Source organism: Elephas maximus, chromosome 12 (genome assembly GCF_024166365.1).
Source record: "Elephas maximus indicus isolate mEleMax1 chromosome 12, mEleMax1 primary haplotype, whole genome shotgun sequence".
NCBI classification, from domain to species: Eukaryota; Metazoa; Chordata; class Mammalia; order Proboscidea; family Elephantidae; genus Elephas; species Elephas maximus.
In genome coordinates, this window is record NC_064830.1 from 60,396,919 (window position 1) to 60,419,401 (window position 22,483).

At 41.1% G+C, this 22,483-nt stretch overlaps 1 long non-coding RNA gene across 1 annotated transcript; it reads right to left on the reverse strand.

Moving 5' to 3' along the window:
- Nucleotides 1-22,483, reverse strand: LOC126087302 (uncharacterized). Its single transcript, XR_007519712.1, has 5 exons — nucleotides 22,421-22,483; nucleotides 19,916-21,561; nucleotides 2,372-2,458; nucleotides 1,419-1,507; nucleotides 1-1,044 (listed from the first exon to the last, which is right to left on the reverse strand). It is a non-coding gene; the product is annotated as an uncharacterized LOC126087302 (long non-coding RNA).

Below are 22,483 nucleotides of genomic sequence, written 5' to 3' on the forward strand. Positions count from 1 at the left end.
TGATTTTAAGGTTCAACAGCAGGGAGGCCGGGGTGAATTTTTTATTATATTGTAGGTTGCCTCTCTAGTTCATTCCCCATGTGTGGGAAGTAGAACCACTCCATAGGATTTTCCACGGTTGATTTTTCAGAAGCAGATCGCCAGGTTTGTCTTCTGAGGTGCCTCTGGGTGGGTTCGAACTGCCAAACTTTTGGCTGTTAGTCCAGCTTTTTTTGTTTGTTTGTTTTTTATTTTTATTGTGCTTTAAGTGAAAGTTTACAAATCAAGTCAGTCTCTCACACAAAAACCCATACACACCTTGCTACATACTCCCAATTGCTCTCCCCCAATGAGACAACTCGCTCCCTCCCTCCACTCTCTCTTTTCCTGTCCATTACGCCAGCTTCTAACCCCCTCTACCCTCTCATCTCCCCTCTAGGCAGGAGATTCCAACATAGTCTCAAGTGTCAACCTGATCCAAGAAACTCACTCCTCACCAGCATCCCTATCCAACCCATTGTCCAGTCCAATCCATGTCTGAAGAGTTGGCTTTGGGAATGGTTCCTGTCCTGGGGCAACAGAAGGTCTGGGTGCAATGACCACCAGGGTCCTTCCAGTCTCAGTCAGACCATTAAGTCTGGTCTTATGAGAATTTGGGATCTCCATCCCACTGCTCTCCTGCTCTCTCAGCGGTTCTCTGTTGTGTTCCCTGTCAGGGTAGTCATCGGTTGTAGCCGGGCACCATCTAGTTCTTCTGGTGTCAGGATGATGTAGTCTCTGGTTCATGTGGCCTTTTCTGTCTCGGGCTCGTAATCACCTTGTGTCCTTGGTGTTCTGCATTCTCCTTTGATCCAGGTGGGTTGAGACCAACTGATGCATCTTAGATGGCTGCTTGCTAGTGTTTAAGACCCCAGACGCCACTCTTCAAAGTGGGATGCAGAATGTCACCTCTCGCTGAGCGGGGGAACATCCGGAGCAGACGATCTCCCACCACTGAATCTGGTGAGAGGTTGCAAGTCACTTTGCATCCCATCCTCTGTTTACAGGTTTTCCGTCTGGTGGACTCTGAGGGACCAAATTGGTCAGACTCCTCGCAGAGGTGTGCCCTCCAGGACTGCACCCCCGCGCAGATCCTGCACACACTGATACCTCCAGCCCTCCAAAGTGTAGCTTCCCCTGCTGCAGCCACACCAAATCTGGCGACCCCGCTAAGGGGCCCCGCGGCTCTGCTAACATGGGTCCACAGGTATCCAGCCGAGGCCAGCCGACAAGGGGCACTGCGGTCCACATGGGGGCCCTGACTCCAGTCCCTCCCTCCGGAGCCATCTGGGGAGAAGGCAGGACGGGGTGGGGGGTCTCTCATAAGGTAGGGCGGGCTAGCCCTATGGGGGCGGGGTCAGGATGAAGGGCTGGTCCTTTGCTGGGAGGGGGGAACTCACCCTGGGCCGAGCTGACAGCATGAGCACTTTCCTTTTCCCGGAATAGCTAGCATTTCCTGCACAGCCGTGGGCGCTCCTTTCAGCCCAACCTAAAGGGCAGAGTACAACTGTTCCACAGGGTTTTGAAGGAGCATCTGGAAGATGAAGGCTGAAGGCTTATCCACTGTGCCACAAAGGCGTGTATACATATATATATATAAAACCCACTCATCTGTTTGTTAGTAGTACTGTGGCGGTTTATGTGTTGCTGTGATACTGGAAGCTATGCCTCCAGGATTTCAAATATCACCAGGGTCACCCGTGGTGGACAGGTTTCAGCAGAGCTTCCAGACTAAGACAGACTAGGAAGAAGGGCCTGGGGGACTACTTTTTAAAAAATTAGCTGGTGAAATCCTGATGAATAACATCAGAAAATTCTTTGATGTAGTGCTGGAAAATGAGCCCCTCGGGTTGGAAGGCATTCAAAATATGACTGGGGAAGAGCTGCCTCCTCAAAGTAGAGTCGACCTTAAGGACTTGGATGCAGCTGAGCTTTGGCAAATTTCATTTGCTGATGTGGCACAACTCAAAATGAGAAGAAATACCTGCAAACATCCATTAATAATTGGAATGTGGAATGTGCAAACTATGAATCTAGGAAAATTGGAACTCATCAAAAATGAAATGGAAGGCATAAACATCCATATCGACACATTAGTGAGCTGAAATAGACCGGCATTGGCTATTTTGAATCAGACAATCATATGGTTTACTGTGCCGGGAATAGCAAATTGAAGAGGAATGGCGTTGCATTCGTTGTCAAAAAGAACATTTCAAGATCTATCCTGAAATACAATGCTGTCAGTGATAGGAAAATGTCCATATGCCTACAAGTAAGACCAGTTATTACGACTATTATTCAAATTTACACACCAACCACTGAGGCCAAAAACGAAGAAATTGAAGATTTTTACCAACTTCTGCAGTCTGAAATTGATCAAACATGCAATCAAGATGCATTAATAGAAGGTGGAGTCAAGATGGCAGATACGCAGATGCTTCTGGAAAAAAACAGATGAAACAAGTATATTTGTGACAAGCTAGGAGCCCTGAGCATCAAAGCCAAGCTTAGAAAATGAACTGAGGGGCAGGGGGAGGAAGAGATGGTTCAGAAGCGTAGAGGAGTTACCGGACCTGAATTGCAGGGAGCCCTCAGGCACCAATCCTGGAGTGGCGGTGGCAGGCTTGCACTAGTGTTCAGCCACAGTTTCCTCAGGGAGAAGCAGCCAGCCACACAGCCTACTCATATCTCCAGACCCAGAGAAGAACAGCGCTCTTGGCAAAAGCTAACTACTTGTGTATATTTTACTGTGCCCTCCCACCCCCAGCCAGCTTCAGCGGCTGAATTCCCTGGGCCTGAGATAAGCACTGTTGAGCACCTAGAGCCATCCTCCCAGCCTTGGAGAAGGAAAAAATTTGCAACCGGGGGAAAAGATAATTTGCCAGCTCCACTAACCGGGGTTGCTCAGGACAGAAGTGGCTCCTGTCCAGGCATAAATGGTCCGTGGAACTTGAGCACCTTTCCCCTCTGCATGGACCTGTGTGGGCCTATTTCAGGAGAATACGCCCTTGTTGGCAGACTCCAACCGTGTCAGCTGTGCAGTGGAGAAGTAGGTGTTTGATGTTTGACATTGCTTTGCCTATTAAACAGGGTCCTCACCCACCCACATCAGGGGCCTAAGGACTGGTAGCTCTACTCAGGTAACCCAGGTACCCACAAGAGGGGTCCAAGGATAACTGGTACCTCCCAGTTTTTACAACCAAAATCATTGGATGCCCATGGTCCATCTGCAGAGCCCACCCACCTGCATGCTAGGGAAGAGGGATGCACTTTCCTCAGAGACACTTGGGAGTCGATTGTCAGCCCCCTGCCTTGTTCAGAGCATGACGACTTGCTGCGATCAGACACCGGCACATACACCAATCACCCCTACCCCTCTAAGACTGTAGGACAAGGCCTGTACCACACACTTGCTGATCAGCTACCTGGACACCTGAGGTGAATTCATGCAAGAAAAGTGAATGGACTCCTAGACTGATATACCTGATAACAGCTCTAGCCATCTGGGGACAGGACATCAGAGCTCCAAAGCCAAAAATAATCAAGCTAGCTCACTCAAGCAACCCATTTGGGCATATCAAAACAAAACAAAGCAAGAAGCTATGACACAGTAAGCAAGCATAAACTAATACAATAACTTATAGATGGCTTGGAGACAACAGTCAATATCAAGTCACATTAAGAAACAGACCATGATCATCTCAACAAGCTCTCAAAACAAAGAATCCAGGGGTCTTCTAGATGAAAGGGCATTCCTGGAATTACCAGAGGCAGAATACAAAAGATTAATATACAGAACCCTTCCAGACATCAGGAAGGAAATGAGGAAAGGAAGAGAGAAATAAAGCAATAGAAGAAATTAGAAAGATTATTCAGGAACATAATTAAAAATTTAATAAGCTGGAAAAATCCACAGACAGACAGAAATCAGAAACTCAGAAGATTAACAATAAAATTACAGAAGTAAACAACTCAATAGAAAGTCAGAGGAGCAGAATTGAGCAGGTAGAAGCCAGAATTTCTGAACTTTAAGATAAATCACTTGGCACTAATATATTTGAAGAAAAATCAGAAAAAAGAATTTTAAAAAATGAAGAAACCTTAAGAATCATGTGGGACTCTATTAAGATAAATAACCTACGAGTGATTGGAGTACCAGAACAGGGAGGGATAACAGAAAATACAGAGAGAATTGTTAAAGATTTGTTGGCAGAAAACCTCCCTGATATTGTAAAAGATGAGAAGATATCTATCCAAGATGCTCATAAAACTCCACATAAGGTAGACATTAAAAGAAAGTCACCAGGACATATTATAATCAAACTTGCCAAAACCAAAGATAAAGAGAGAATTTTAAGAAGAGCTAGGGATAAATGAAAAGCCACCTACAAAGGAGAGCCAACAAGAATAAGCTCGGACTACTCGGCAGAAACCATGCAGGCAAGAAGGCGATGGGATGACATATTTTAAAAATTGAAGGAAAAAAACTGCCAGCCAAGAATCATATATCCAGCAAAACTGTCTCTTAAATATGAAGGTGAAATTAGGACATTTCCAGATAAACAGAAGCTTAGGGGATTCATAAAAAACAAACCAAAACTACAAGAAATACTAAAGGGACTTCTTTGGTTAGAAAATCAATAATATCAGGTATCAACCCAAGACTAGAACACTGGGCAGAAAAATCAGAAATCAACCCAGACAGGGAAATTAAAAAAAACTCAAGATTTAAAAAAAAAAGCTTAAAAACAATTAATGTAATCCATCACATAAATAAAACAAAAGACAAGAATTACATGATTTTATCAATTGATTCAGAAAAGGCATTTGACAAAGTTCAACACCCATTCATGAGAAAAACTCTCAGCAAAATAGGAATAGAAGGAAAATTCCTCAACATAATAAAGGGAATTATACAAAGCCAACAGCCAACATCATCCTAAATGGAGAGAGCCTGAAAGCATGTCCCTTGAGAACAGGAGCCAGACAAGCATGACCTTTATCACTGCTCTTATTCAACATTGTGCTGGAGGTACTCGCTGGGCAATTAGGCTAGATAAAGAAATAAAGGGCATCCAGATTGGCAAGGAAGAAGTAAAATTGTCTGTATTTTTAGACGCCATCATCTTATACACAGAAAACCCTAAGGAATCCTCAAGAAAACTACTGAAACTAATAGAAGAGGTCAGCAGAGTATTGGGATACAAGATAAACATACAAAAATCAGTTGGATTCCTCTACACCAACAAAAAGAACATCGAAGAGGAAATCACCAAATCATTACCATTTACAGTAGCCCCAAGAAGATAAAATACTTAGGAATAAATCTTACCAGAGATGTAAAAGAATTATACAAAGAAAACTACAGTACACTTCTGCAAGAAACCAAGAGACCTACATAAGTGGAAAAACATACCTTGCTCATGGATAGGAAGTCTTAACATTAAAAAAATATCTTTTCTACCAAAAGCAATCTATACATTTAAAGTAACTCTGATCCAGATTGCAATGACATTCTTTAATGAGATGGAGAAACAAATCACCAACTTCATACGGAAGGGAAAGAGGCCCTGAAGAAGTAAAGCATTACTGAAAAAGAAGAACAACGTGGAAGGCATTACTCTACCTGATTTTAGAACCTATTATACCACCACAGTAGTCAAAACAGCCTGGTACTGGTACAACAACAGATACATAGACCAATGGAACAGAATTGAGAATCCAGACATAAATCCATCCACATATGAGCAGTTGATATTTGACAAAGGTCCCTAATCAGTTAAATGGGGCAAAGACAGTCTTTTTTACAAATGGTGCTGGCATAACTGCATATCCATCTGCAAAAAAATGAAACAAGACCCATACCTCACTCCATGCACAAAAACTAACTCAAAATGGATCAAAGACCTAAATAGAAAATCTAAAACGATAAAGACCATGGAAGAAAAAATAGGGACAACGTTAGGAGCCCTAATACATGGCATAAACAGTATACAAAACATTGTAAAGAATGTAGAAGAAAAACTAGATAACTGGGAGCTCCTAAAAATCAAACACCTATGCTCATCAAAAGACTTCACTAAAAGAGTAAAAGACTACCTACAGACTGGGAAAAAGTTTTTAGCTATGACATTTCTGATCAGTGCCTGATCTCTAAAATCTACATGATGCTGCAAAAACTCAACAGCAAAAAGACAATTAAAAAATGGGCAAAAGATATGAATAGACACTTCACTAAAGAAGACATCCAGGTAGCTAACAGATATATGAGGAAATGTTCACGATCATTAGCCATTAAAGAAATGCAGATCAAAACTACAGTGAGATTTCATCTCACTCCAACAAGGCTGGCATTAATCCAAAAAACACAAAATAATCAATGTTGGAGAGGCTGTGGAGAGATTGGAACTCTTATACACTGCTGGTGGGAATGTCAGATGGTACAAGCACTTTGGAAATCGATTTGGCGCTTGCTTAAAAAGTTAGAAATAGAACTACCATACCATCCAGCAATCCCACTCCTTGGAACATATCCTAGAGAAATAAGAGCATTTACATGAACAGATATATGCACACCCACGTTTATTGCAGCACTGTTTCCAATAGTAAAAATATGGAAGCAACCAAGGTGTCCATCAACAGATGAATGGATAAATAAATTATGGTATATTCACACAATGGAATACTATGCATTGATAAAGAACAGTGATGAATCTGTGAAACATTTCATAACATGGACGAACCTGGAAGGCATTATGCTGAGTGAAATTAGTCAGCTGCGAAACGCCAAGTATTTTATAAGACCACTATTATAAGAACTTGAGAAATAGTTTAAACTGAGAGGAAAACATTCTTTTGTGGTTACGACAAGGGGGAGGGAGGGAGGATGGGAAAGGGGTATTCACTAATTAGGTAGTTGATAAGAACTACTTTAGGTGAAGGGAAAGACAGCACACAATACAGGGGAGGTCAGCACAATTGGACTAAACCAAAAGCAAAGAAGTTTCCAGAATAAAATGAATGCTTCGAAGGCCAGTGTAGCAGAGGCACGGGTCTGGGGACTATGGTTTCAGGGGACTTCTAAGTCAATTGGCAAAATAAATTCTATTATGAAAACATTCTGCATCCCACTTTGAAAAGTGGCATCTGGGGTCTTAAATGCTAACAAGCGGCCATCTAAGATGCATCCATTGGTCTCAACCCACCTGGATCAAAGGAGAATGAACAACACCAAGGTCACATGATAACTATGAGCCCAAAAGACAGAAAGGACCACATGAACCAGAGACTTACATCATCCTGAGACCAAAAGAACTAGATGGTGCCAGGCCACAACCAATGACTGCCCTGACAGGGAGCACAACAGAGAACCCCTGAGGGAGCAGGAGATCAGTGGGATGCAGACCCCAAATTCTCATAAAAAGACCAGACTTAATGGTCTGTCTGAGACTAGACGAATCCCAGCGGTCATGGTCCCCAAAACTTCTGTTGGCCCAGGACAGGAACCATTCCTGAAGACAACTCATCAGACATGGAAGGGACTGGACAATGGGTTGGAGAGAGATGCTGATGAAGAGTGAGCTACTTGTATCAGGTGGACACTTGAGACTGTGTTGGCATCTCCTGTCTGGAGGGGAGATAGGAGGGTAGAGAGGGTTAGAGGCTGGCAAAATTGTCATGAAAGGAGAGACTGGAAGGGCTGACTCATTAGGGGGAGAGTAAGTGGGAGTATGGAGTAAGGTGTATATAAGCTTGTATGTGACAGACTGACTTGATTTGTAAACCTTCACTTAAAGCTCGATAAAAATTATTTTTAAAAATAAATAAATAAATAAATGTAAAAAAAAAAAAAAAAGAAGACTCATACCTCACTCCATGCACAAAAACGGGCCTAAAATGGATCAAAGACCTAAATATAAAATCTGAAACGATAAAGATCATGGAAGAAAAAATAGGGACGTTAGGAGCCTTAATACATGGTATAAACAGTATACAAAAGATTACTAACAATACAGAAGAAAAACTAGACAACTGGGAGCTCCTAAAAATGAAACACCTGTGCTCATGAAAAGACTGCACCAAAAGAGTAAAAAGACTACCTACGGACTAGGAAAAAGTTTTTAGCTACAACATTTCCGATCAGCCTCTAATCTCTAAAATCTACATGATACTGCAAAAACTCAATTACAAAAAGACTAATAACCCAATTAAAAAATGGGCAAAGGATATGAACAGACACTTCACTAAACAAGACATTCAGGTAGCCAACAGATACATGAGGAAATGCTCATGATCATTAGCCATTTGAGAAATGCAAATCAAAACTACCATGAGTTCCATCTCACTCAAACAAGGCTGGCTTTAATCCAAAAAACACTAAATAATCCATGCTGGAGAGGTTGTGGAGAGACTGGAACACTTACACAGTGCTGGTGGGAACATAAAATGGAACAACCACTTTGGAAATCAATTTGTCTCTTCCTTAAAAAGCTAGAAATAGAACTACCAAAAGATCAAGCAATCCCACTCCTTGGAATATATCCTAGAGAAATAAGAGCCTTTACATGAACACATATATGCACACCCATGCAGGACTGTTTATAATAGCAAAAAGGTGGAAGCAACCAAGATGCCCATCAAAGGTTGAATGGATAAATAAATTATGGTATATTCACACAATGGAATACTACACATTGATAAAGAACAATGATCAATCTGTGAAACATTTCATAACATGGAGGAATCTGGAAAGCATTATTCTGAGTGAAATTAGACAGTTGCAAAAGGACAAATATTGTATAAGACCACTATTATAAGGACTCAAGAAATAGTTTAAACACAGAAGAAAATATTCTTTGATGGTTATGAGGGGGGGAGGTAGGGAGGGTGGGAAAGGGGCATTCACTAATTAGATAGCAGAAAGTACTACTTTAGGTGACGGGAAAGACAACACACAATATAGGTGAGGTCAGCACAAATGGACTAAACCAAAAGCAAAAAAGTTTCCGGAATAAACTGAATGCTTCAAAGGCCAGCATAGCTGGGGAGGGGGGAGCGGTTTGGAGAGCATGCATCTAGGGGACATCTAAGTCAATTGCATAATAAAATCTATGAAGAAAACATTCTGCATCCCACCTTGGAGAAAGGCATCTGGAGTCTTAAACACTAGCAAGCAGCCTTCTAAGATGCATCAGTTGGTCTCAACCCACCTGGATCAAAGGAGAATTAAGAACACCAAGGACACAAGGTAATTCCACCAAAGACAGAAAGGGCCACATAAACCAGAGACCACATCCGTCTGAGACCAGAAGAGCTAGATGGTGCTCAGCTACAATCGATAACTGCCCTGACAGGGAACGCAACAGAGAACCCCTGGGGGAGCAGGAGAGCAGTTGGATGTACACCCCAATGTCTTGTAAAAAGACCAGTCTTAACAGTCTGACTGAGACTAGAAGGATCCCGGTGGTCATGGTCCCCAGACTTTCTTTTGGCCCTGGACAGGAACCATTCCCAAAGCCAACTCTTCAGACAGGGATTGGACTGGACAGTGGGTTGGAGAGGGATGCTGCCGGTGAGGAGTGAGCTTCTTGGATCAGGTGGACACTTGAGACTATGTTGGCATCTCCTGCCTGAAAGGGAGATGTGAAGGTGGAAGGGGTCAGAAGCTGGCAAAATGGACAGGAAAAGAGAGAGTGGAGGGAGAGAATGGGCTGACTCACTGGGGGAGAGCAACTGGGAGCATGTAGCAAGGTATATATAAGTTTTTGTGTGAGAGACTGACCTGATTTGTAAACTTTTGCTTAAAGCACAATAAAAATTCTAAAAAAAAGAAGCATTAATAATTACTGGTGACTGGAACTTGAAAGTTGGAAACAAAGAAGGATTGGTATCTGGAAAACATGGCCTTGGTAAAAAAAACGATGCCAGAGATACCACGATAGAATTTTGCAAGACCAACGACTTCTTCATTGCAAATACCTTTTTTCAACAACATAAAGGACTACTATACATGTGGACCTCGCCAGATGGAATACACAGGAATAAAATCGACTACATCTGTGGAAAGAGACTATGGAAAAGCTCACTATATTCAGTCAAAACAAGGCCAGAGGCCAACTTCGGAACAGACCGTCAGTTGCTCATATGCAGATTCAGTTGAAGCTGAAGAAAATAAGAACAAGTCCACGAGAGCCAAAGTATGACCATGAGTATACCTCACCTGAATTTAGAGACCATCTCAAGAATAGATTTTATGCATTGAACACTAATGACCCAAGACCAGACAAGATGTGTAAGGACATCATACACTAAGAAAGCAAGAGGTCATTAAAAAGACAGGAAAGAAAGAAAAGTCCAAAATGAATGTCAGAAGGCTCTGAAACTTGCTCTGGAACATACAGTAGTTAAAATGAATAGAAAAAATGATGAAGTAAAAGAACTGAACAAAGATTTCAAAGGGTGGCTAGAGAAGACAAAGTAAAGTATTATAATGACATGTGCAAAGACCTGGAGATGGAAAAATCAAAAGGGAAGAACACACTTGGCATTTCTCAAGCTAAAAGAACTGAAGAAAAAATTCAATACTTCAGTTGCAATATTGAAGGTTTCTATGGGCAAAATGTTGGATGATGCAGGAAGCTTCAAAAGAAGATGGAAAGAATAAACAAAGTTACTGTACCGAGAAGAATTGGCTGACTTTCAACCATTTCAGGAGGTAGCACATGATCAAGGACCAGTGGCGTTGAAGGAAGAAGTCCAAGCTGCACTGAAGACATTGGTGAAAAACACGGCTCCGGGAATTGACAGAAAAGTAATTGAGATGTTTCAGCAAACGGATGTCTCTGCCAAGAAATTTGGAAGACAGCTACTTGGCCAACTGACTGGAAAAGATTCATATTTGTACCTATTCCAAGAAAGGTGATCCAACAGAATGAGGAAATTATTGAACAATATCATTAGTATCACACACAAGTAAAATTTTTCAGTCCATTGACGGGGAACTGCCAGAAATTAACGGTGGATTCAGTGGAGGATGTGGATCCAGGGATATCACTGCTGATGTCAGGTGGACCCTGGCTGAAAGCATAGAGTATCAGAAAGAGGTTTACCTGTGTTTTATCGACTACGTAAAGGTATTCAACTGTGTGGAGCATAACAAATTATGGATAACATTGCAAAGAATGGGAATTCCAGAACATTTAATTGTGTTCATGAGGAACCTGTACATAGACAATGACACAGTCTTTCAAACAGAACAAGGGAGTACTGTGTGATTTGAAGTCAGCAAAAGTATGCATCAGGGTTGTATCTGCATGCTGAAGGAATAATCCCAGGAGCTGTACTATATGAAGAAGAATGAGCATCAGGATTGGAGGAGGACTCATTAACAACCTGCCATATGCAAATGACACAACTTTGCTTGCTGAAAGTGAAGTGGAATTGAAACACTTATTGATGAAGATGAGAAAGTACAGCCTCCAGTATGGATGAATTACACCTCAACATAAAGAAAACAAAAATCCTCACAACTGGATCAATAAACAACTTCACGATAAACAAAGAAAATACTGTAGTCATCAAGGATTTTGTTTTACTTGGATCCACAATCAATGCCCATTGAAGCAGCCATCAATGACTGCCAGAAGAAAGAATAAATCTGTCTTTGAATAAGTACAGCAGAATGCTCCTTAGAAGCAAGGATGGTGAAACTTAGTCTCATATACTTTGGATGTGTTGTCAGGAGGGAGAAGGACGTCATGCTTGGTAAAGTGGAGGTCAGCAAAAAGGAGGAAGACCCTCATCAAGATGGATTGACACAGTGGATGGAACAATGGGCTCAAGCATAGCAAGGATTATGAGGATGGTGCAGGGCTGAGCAGTATCTTGTTCTATTGTACATAGGGTGGCTATGAGTCAGAACTGACCCAACGGCACCAAAAAAATATATCATTATATAGAGAGACGGATTTATCTCAAGGAATTGGCTCACGAGGTTGTAGCATCTGGCAAGTCCCATATCCATGAGTGAGGCATAAGGCATCAGGCTGGAGTTTTCTCCTGAGTCTCGTAGCTGCAGGGGCTGATGAACCCAAGATCCAAGGCCAGATGGCAGGCTGCTGGCTCATGGCTGTGAAGGCTGATGAATCCAAGATCAGCAGTTACGACGGCAAGTTGCTTGCTGCCCCAAGTTCCAAGAACTGCCTGGTGGTCAGATGCTGACAAGCCAAATGCAGGATCCAGAGCAGAACAAAAGCCATCGAGCTTTGACAGAAAGCCTACGTATATTGGATACAGGCCACATCTCCAAGGAAAGTCCATTTCAACTGATTGCTACTCACAGCAAATACCATCATAGAGGTGAGCACATTATATCAGATGTTATGCTGGATGTGGTTATATAATTATATGACTGCCAAACTACATCATAACTCTCAAACCCTGAGAATCATGGTCCAGCCAGTTGACACACAACCTTATCCGTCACAGTTATCATCAAAATTAAAACTTTTGTGTTTCAAATGACACCATCAAGAAAGTGAAATCAAGCCACACAACATAAGAAAATTTTTGCAAATTATATATCTGATAGAGACTTGTATCCAGAATATATAAAGAGGTCTTACAACTTAATAATAAAATATAAGCCCATTTAAAAATTGGATGTGAATATACATTTCTCCAAGAAGATATGTAAATACCTAATAAGCACATGAAAAAATTCACTACATTATTAGCCAACCCTCAGGGAAATGCAGATCAAGACCACAATGAATTACTACTTCATATCCACTAGCCAGTTGCCCTGGAGCCTGACTTATGATGACCCTGTGTCTGCAGAGTAGAACTGAACTCCATATGGTTTTTAATGCTGTGACCTTTCAGAAGCAGGTCACAAAGCCTTCTTCCAAGTTGCCTCTAGGTGGGTTCAAATTGCCAACTAGGATAACTCTTCAGAAAGAACAATAACATATGTTGGTGAGAATGAGGAGAAATTGGAACCCTCATACACTGCTTGTGGGAATGTAAACTTGTGAAGCCACTTTGGAAAACAGTCTGGCAGTTCCTCAAAAGGTTAAACATAGGGGGCCAAGATGGCAGAGTAGTCAGATGCTTCCTGTGGTCTCTCTTACAACAAAGACCAGAAAAAACAAGTCAATTGATTATATATGACAAGCTAGGAGCCCTGAACATCAAAGGCAAAGTTGAGAAATCAGACTGAACTGCAGGGAGAGGGAGAAAATGTTCAGAAGCAGCAAGATGTTGCCAGACCTGACCCGACAGGATCCAGCACCCTGCAGGCCAATTCTGGCCCTGCTGCAAGTGCAGTGAGGCAAGCAGAGGGGTTCCAGACTCATTTTCCACATCGGGGGAGACCAAACAGTGGAAAGCCTACTTAGCACTCCAGGATAAGTGAGAAGCCACCCACAATCAGTGGCAAATGATAAGTACCTGCGTTTAACCTATCATGATCCAAAAATACCCCTTCAGAAAAAAAATCTCACCCACTTACCTGCTCCCTTCCCACTCTGCACTGGGTCCCAGCCAGCTGCATTCCCTGGGCTGGTAGAAGGACTGCCCATTTGCATTAAGCCATTCTCCCTGCTTTGGAGAGGGAACAAATTAACAAACAGGGAAAAAATAATCCTCTAAGCCAGGAAATCAGAGCAGAAACAGCTCTTTTGCCTGTGCACAGGCATAATGGGTCCATGGACTTTGAATGCCTTTTACCCCTGCATAAACCTGTGTGGACTCATTTCAACAGCGTAAGCCCTCATCAGCACAGTACAACAGCGTAAGCCCTCATTAGCTGAAACCTGAAGTCTAACTTCAACTGTTTCAGTTACATGAGGGTGAGGCAAGTTCTTGTCATTTGTCACTACTCTGCCTATTAAGCAGGGTCCTTACCTACCCATGTCAGGGGCCTAAGGATTGGTGGCTCCACCTATGACACCTAGCCACCAACAATAGGCGTCCAAGAATAAGTGGTGCCTCCCAGTCCTTAGTGCCAACAGCATTGTGTGCCCATAGTCAGGATGCAAAATCCAACCACCTAGGTGCTCTAGGGAACAGGGACACACTTTCATCACAGACAGTCAGGGGTTGTTGTCAGCCCTCTGCCTTGCTCAGTGTGTGACCTCCCACTGCACCCAGATACCTGTGCCTACACCAATCACCCCTGCTCATCTAGGACTGTAGGTGAGAGCCTACACCACACACTTTGTGACTGATTATCTGGACACCTGAGCTGAATCCATGCAAGAAAAGTGAAGAGACTCCTGGGCTCATATAGTTATCAGCTCTAACCACCTTGTGACAGGATGTTAGAGCTTCAAAGGTGGCAATAATCAAACTAGCTCACTCAAGCAGCCTATTTGGGCATATTAAAACAAAACAAAACAAGAACACAGTAAGCAAATAAAATAAATGAATGCAATAACTTATTGATGGCTTGGAGACAAGCGTCAATATCAGATCACATAAAGAGGCAGGCCACAATGGCTTCAGCAACCTCCCAAAACAAATAATCAAGAAAACTTCTGGATGAAGAGAATTTCCTGGAATTCCCAGAGGTAGAATACAAAAGGTTATACAGAACTCTTCAAGAGATCAGGAAGATCAGGCAAAACACAGAACAAGCTAAGCAGCACACAGACAAAGCTTTAGAGGAACTTAAGCAGATTAGACAAGAGCATGATGACACATTTAATAGGCTGCAAGAATCCACAGATATACAGCACACAGAAATTCAGAAGATTAACAATAAGATTTCAGGATTAGACAATTGAATAGAAAGTCATAAGAGCAGAATTGAGGCAATGGAATTCAAAATTAGTGAGATAGAAGATAAAGCACTTGGCACCAACATATCTGAGGAAAAATCAGATAAAAGAATTCTTAAAAATGAAGAAACCCTAAGAATTATGTGGAACTCTATCAAGAGGAATAACCTATGAGTGATTGGAGTACAAGAACCGGCGGGGGGGTGGGGACGGATAACAGAAAATACAGACATAATTGTTGAAGATTTGTTGAGAGAAAGCTTCCCTGATATCGTGAAAAATGAGAAGATATCTATCAAGATGCTCATCAAACCCCACACAAGGTAGATCCCAAAAGAAAGTCACCAAGACATACTATTATCGAACTTGCCAAAACCAAAGATAAAGAGAGAATTTTAAGAGCAGCTAGGGATAAACAAGAAGTCATCTACAAAGGAGAGTCAATAAGATTAAGCTCGGATTACTCAGCAGAAACGAATGCAGACAAGAAGGCAATGGGAGGACATACATAAAGGCTTGAAGGATAAAAATTGCCAGCTAAGAATTATATATCCAGCAAAACTGTCTCTCAAATGTGGTTGTGAAATTTGGACATTTCCAGACAAACAGAAGTTTAGGGAATTTGCAAAAACCAAACCAAAATTACAGGAAATACTAAAGAGAGTCCTCTGGTTAGAAAGTCAATGACATCAGATAACAACCCAAAACTAGAACACAGGACAGAGCAACCAGATATCAACCCAGATAGGGAAATCACAAAAATAAATCAAAGCTAAAATGCTCAAAACAGGGAAACAGAGACGTCATTACATAAAAGACAACAGCATTAAAATAAAAAAGAGGGACTAAAAAATGTAGCCACAGATTTTTCATATGGAGAGGAAGTCATATGGAAAGGATATAAAGGAAAAAAGATTTATTTAAACTTAGAAAATAGGGATAAATCTTAAGAGAACCACAAAGGAAGGTAACAATCCTACACATCAAAATAAAAAACAGGAAAAACATAAAGACTAAGCAAATACAAAACCAACCACAATGAAAAAGAGGAAAATATATAAAGAAAAACAAGTCAGCACAGAAAATTAAGTGGAACAAAGAAATTACCAACAACACACACAAAAAGGCACCAAAATGACAGCAGTAAATTCATACCTATCGATAACTATGCTGAATGTAAATGGACTAAATGCACCAATAAAGAGACAGAGAGTGGCAGAATGAATTAAAAAAACACGATCCATCTATATGCTCCCTACAAGAGACACACCTTAGACTTAAAGACACGAACAAACTAAAACTCAAAGGATGGAAAAAAATATATCAAGAAAACAACAATCTTTTTGAGCAGGGATGGCAATATTAGTTTCAGACAAAATAGACTTTAAAGTAAAATCCACCACAAAGGATAAGAAAGGACACGATATAATGATTAAAAGGTCAATACACCAGAAAGACATAGCCATAATAAATATTTATGCACCCAACAACAGGGCTCTAAAGTACATAAAACAAACTCTAACAGCACTGAAAAGAGAGATAGACAGCTCCACAACAATAATAGAAGACCTCAACACACCACATTCAGTGAAGGACAGAACATCCAGAAAGAAGCTCAATAAAGACACTGAGGATCTAAATGCCACAATCAGCCAACTTGACCTCATAGACATATACAGAACGCTCCACCCAACAGCAGCCAAGTATGCTTTCTTTTCTAGCACACACGGAACGTTCTCTAGAATAGACCACATATTAGGCCATAAAGCAAGCCTTAATAGAATCCAACATCAAAATATTACAAAGCATCTTTTCTGACCATAAAGCCATAAAAGTAGAAATCAATAACAGAAAAAGCAAGGGAAAATAATCAAACATGTGGAAACTGAACAACACCTTTCTCACAAACCTTTGGGTTATAGAAGAAATTAAGGATAGAATAAAGAAATTCATAGCATGAAATGAGAATGAAAACACATGCTACCAGAACCTTTGGGACACAGCAAAAGCAGTTCTCAGAGGTCAATTTATAGCAATAAATGCACACTTCCAAGAAGGAGAAAGGGCCCAAATCAAAGAATTAACCCAAGAACTCAAACAAATAGAAAGAGAACAGGAAAAGAAACCCTCAGGCACCATAAGAAAGCAAATAATAAAAATTAGAGCAGAATTAAATGAAATAGAGAATAGAAAAACAATCAAAAGAGTAGTTAACAAGACCAAAAGCTGCTTATGTGAAAATATTGATAAAGTTGATAAACAATTGGCCAAACTGACAAAAAAAAAAAAAAAAAAAAAAGGAGAGGAAGCAAATAACCCAAATAAGAAATGAGATGGGCTATATTACAACAGACCCAAAGGAAATTAAAACAATCATAACAGAATACTGTGAAAAATTGAACTCTAACAAATTTGAAAACCTAGAGGAAATGGACAAATTTCTAGAAGCACACTACACTAAACTAACACAAACAGAGCTAGAACAACTAAATAAAACTATAACAAAAGAAGAGATTGAAAAGGAAATTTTAAAAAACTCCCAACTAAAAAAAAGCCCTGGCCCTGACAGTTTCACTGGAGAATTCTACCAAACCTTCACAGAAGAGTTAACACCACTACTACTAAAGGTATTTCAGAGCATAGAAAAGGATGGAATACTCCCAAACTCATTCTATGAAGCTAGCATATCCCTGATACCAAAACCAGGTAAAGACTCCACAAAAACAGAAAATTACAGACCTATACACCTCATGAACTTAGATGCAAAAATCCTCATCAAAATTCTAGCCAATAGAATTCAATAGTATATAAAAAAAAAATTCACCATGACCAAGTGGGATTCATACCGGATATGTAGGGATGGTTCAACATTAGAAAAACAATCAATGTAATCCACCACACAAATAAAACCAATGACAAGAAACACATGATCCTATCAATTTATGCAGAAATGGCATTTGACAAAGTTCAACACCCATTCATGATAAAAACTTTCAGCAAAATAGTAGTAGAAGGGAAATTCCTCAACATAATAAAGGGCATTTATATAAAGCCAACAGCCAACATCACCCTAAATGGAGAGACTCTGAAAGCATTCCCCTTGAGATCTGGAACCAGACAAGGATGCCCTTTATCACCACTCTTACTCAACATTGTGTTGGAGGTTCTACCCTGAGCAATTTGGCTAGAAAAAGAAATAAACAGCATCCAAATAGGTAAGGAAGAAGTAGAAGTATCTCTATTTGCAGATGATATGATCTTATATACAGAAAACCCTAAAGAATCCTCATGAAAACTACTGGAACTAATAGATTTCAGCAAATTATCAGGATACAAGATAAACATGCAAACATCAGTTGGATTCCTCTACAGCAACAAAAGAACATCAAAGAGGAAATTCACCAAATCAATACCATTTACAGTAGCCCTCAAGAAGATAAGATACTTAGGAATAAACCTAACCAGAGGTGTCAAAGACCTATACAAAGAAAACTACAAGACACTACTGCAAGAAACCAAGAGAGACCTACATATGTGGAAAACATACCTTGCTTATGGATAGGAAGACTCAACATTGTGAAAATGTGTATTCTACCTAAAGCAATCTATAGATACAATGCAATCCCGATCCAAATTCCAACATCATTTTTTAATGAGATAGAGAAACAAATCACCAACTTCATATGGAAAAGGGAGAGACACCAGATAAGTAAAAACCAAAAAATCCACTGCTGTCGAGTCGATTCCAACTCATAGCGGCCCTATAGGACAGAGCGGAACTGCCCCCACAGAGTTTCCAAAGAGCGCCTGGTGGATTTGAACTGCCGACCTCTTGGTTAGCAGCCGTAGCACTTAACCACTACGCCACCAGGGTTTCCAGATAAGTAAAGTATTACTGAAAAAGAAGAACAAAATGGGAGGCCTCTCACTACCTGATTTTAGAACCTATTATACCACCACAGTAGTCAAAACAGCCTGGTACTGGTACAACGACAGATACATAGACCAATGGAACATAACTGAGAATCCAGACGTAAAAATCCACCCACATATAAGCAGTTGATATTTGACAAAGGCCCCAAAACAGTTAAATGGGGAAAAGACAGTCTTTTTAACAAATGGTGCTGGCATAACTGGATATCCATCTGCAAAAAAAATGAAACAAGACCCATACCTCACACCATGCACAAAAACTAATTCAAAATGGATCAAGAACCTAAATACAAAATCTAAAACAATTAAGATCATGGAAGAAAATGCTAGGGACAATGCTAGGAGCCCTAATACATGGCATAAACAGTATACAAAACATTACTAACAAAGCACAAACACCAGAAGAGAAACTAGATAACTGGGAGCTCCTAAAAATCAAACACCTATGCTCATCCAAAGACTTTGCCAAAAGAGTAAAAAGGCAACCTACAGACTGGGAAAAAAAAATTGGCTACGACAAATCCAATCAGTGTCTAATCTCTAAATCTACAAGATACTGAAAAACTTCAACAATAAAAGGATAAATAACCCAACTGAAAAACAGACAAAGGATATGAACAGGCACTTCACCAAAGAAGACATTCAGGCAGCTAACAGATACATGAGGAAATGCTCACAATCATTAGCCATTAGAGAAATGCAAATCAAAACTACAATGAGATACCATCTCGCCCAAACAAGGCTGACATTAATCCAAAAAACACAAAATAATAAATGTTGGAGAGGTTGTGGAGGGACTGGAACACTTATACACTGCTGGTGGGACTGTAAAATGCTACAGCCACTTTGGAAATCGATTTGGCGCTTCCTTAGAAGCTAGAAATAGAACTACCATATGATCCAGCAATCCCACTCCTTGGAATATACCCTAGAGACGTAAGAGCCTTCACATGAATAGATACATGCATAACTATGTTCATCGCAGCACTGTTTACAATAGCAAAAAGATGGAAACAACCTAGGTGCCCATCGATGGATGACTAGATAAACAAATTATGTACGAAAAACTGACTTGAATTGTAAACTTTCACTTAAAGCACAACTAAGAAAAAAAAAAGGTTAAACGTAAAGTTACTGTAAGACCCAGCAATCCCACTCCTAGAAAAAAAAAAAAAGGTACATACCCAAGAGAAAGTAAAGCGCGCCTTCACACTCTCTCTGTGCTGATACCCCCAGTGGTTTGTGTAGCTTCGCCTCCCTCCCCTCTCCAGTTGCCATCTTCATCAGGGTCCTGGAAGACTGTTATGTCCTCCTAGCTGGTCTCTCTGGTCTTGCCTCTTTCAACCAGTTCTTCATCCAGGAACTAAAGCCTAAATAATTTTATTTTAAAAATGAAACAACTTCTTGCCTTATATCCTCACCACGTCTTCCCATTGTAATTGGACCCTTGCCTTGGCCCTTAAGGCCCAGATCATTCTTCTCTGCATATCTCTCCTCCTGGACAAATACCTTCCAGCAGCCTGCCAGCCACCTCTCCTCTCAGGGCCTTTGGACATTGTCTTAGTTATCTCCTGCTGCTATAACAGAAATACCCCAAGTGGATGGCTTTAACAGACAAATTAATTTTCTCACAGTTTAGGAGGCCAGAAGTTCAAATTCAGGGTGCCAGCTATAGAGGAAGGATTTCTGTCTCTGTCGGCTCTGGAGGAAGGTTCTTGTTCTTCTAAGCTTCTGCTTCTGGGCAGTCTTCATGTGGCTTGGCATTTGTCTTCTCCATCTCTGCTTGCTAACTTGCGTTTAATCTCTTTTATATCTCAAATATATACCCTACACTAATCCTGCCTTGTTAAGATAACAAAGACAACCCACTCTCAAATGAGAATATAACCACAGGCATAGAGGTTAGAAATTATAACACGTATTTTGGGGGGACACAATTCAATCCATGACACATGCCGTTCCTTCTGCCTGGGACACCATTCCCTCACATCTTCCCAGGCTGCTCCTTCTTCTCATTCAGGCCTTCCCCCCACAATATCCCAGCACTGCAAAGAGCCCTGGTGGTGCAATGGTTAAGTGCTCAGCTGCTAACTGAAAAGTTGGTAGTTGGAACCACTACAGAACTGTATGGAACAGTTCTATCCTGTCACATGGGGTCGCTGTGTTGACTCACTGCACCCAACAACACCAACACAGGTCACCGGTGTATAGTAAAAACTCCTGCACCCTGGAGTCCGTCCAAACTGATGGCGGCCCCATGTGTTAGGGTAAAACCACTTCCAAAGGTTTTCTTGGCTGTAATCTTCATGGAAATAGATTGCCAGGCCTTTCTTTCATACAGCTGTTTGGTGGGTTAGAAACGCCAAGTAGGATGATTATAAGCAAAAAGGATAATAAACAGTGTTGATGAGGATGTGGAGAAATTGGAACCCTCAGACATTGCTAATGGGAATGTAAACCGGTGCAGCCACTTTGGAAAACAGTCTGGCGGTTCCTCAAAAGGTTAAACATAGAGTTTCTGCATTACTCAGCAATTTCACTCCTAGATACAAATGCAAGAGAAATGAAAACACACATCCACACAAGAACTTGTACACAAAAACAAAAACGAAGAGTAGTTGCTGAGGCTACTTATGTGCAACCAAACTCTTCATGGGACATGACTTCTTGGTTGGAGGTTTAGGTTCCTGGTTTCACGGGTCATCTCAGTTAGTTGACCTAATATTGTTTTTAGTGCTTCTCTTGTACCACCTCCTAGTTCTTGGCATAGCGCCTGGGGTCTTAAGCTTGCAAGTGGGCATCTAAGGTACAACAGTTGGTCTCAATTCACCTGGAGCAACAGAGGAAGAAGGAGATTCAGGAATAGGAAGAGGAAATGTGTGGCTAATTGCCTCCATAAACAGCTTTCTCTTCTGCCAGGAAACAAACAAAAAAAACTGGGTGGATTTTACCTAATGACAAGGTCATGAAATGCAGTGCTTCCTAATCTGTGCATTAGCCATGTTAAACGTATTTTTACCCTAATTCACAATAAAAACTATTTTACATTTATAAAAGTGCTGAATTGGTATATGTTTTACTGAGTCGGAATTGACTCGACGGCACTGGTTTTTTTTTTTTTTTTTGGGTTACTGAGTATATTTTCAACAACAATAAAAATTGGAGATGAGAAACTGGAAAAAAAGTCATTAGAATACAATGAAATAATAAAAGCTTTCAAGTACTGACTAAAAAAATATCTAAACAAAGAAAAACCAAAAAACTTGTTACACGAATGGTCATAGCGGCATTATTCATAACAGGCAAAAAGGAGGAACTTGTACAGGACATGGCCCAAGTGTCCTTCAGGCAGACACACACCACTGCCAGCTGCTCATGCAGAGTGTAGGTGGTGGTCTTGGGTCTGGGGACCTGCTTTCACGGTCTTGCAGGTCCCACCACATCCCAAACCAAGAAGGTAGAATGGAACCTTCTCTGGACTCTTAGCTGGATACAGCTCCATGCAAGGGACCTGTACGTTGACCTCCACCTGGCTGCCTTCCCTCTCCTCACCTCTTTTCCCAACCCTGGAGTTTCCCTCTGCCCCTCCCCTCTCTCAGACAGAGGGGTTTGGAGGAATCAGCTTCTTCCTGGCAGCTCAGACTGGACAGGCCAAGGTCAGGGAAAGATTATAAGAGAATTGTCCTCACCTTTTGCATATGCCCCGCAGACCTCTGTCTTGCTTTCTCTTGCATATGCCCCTCAGACCTCTG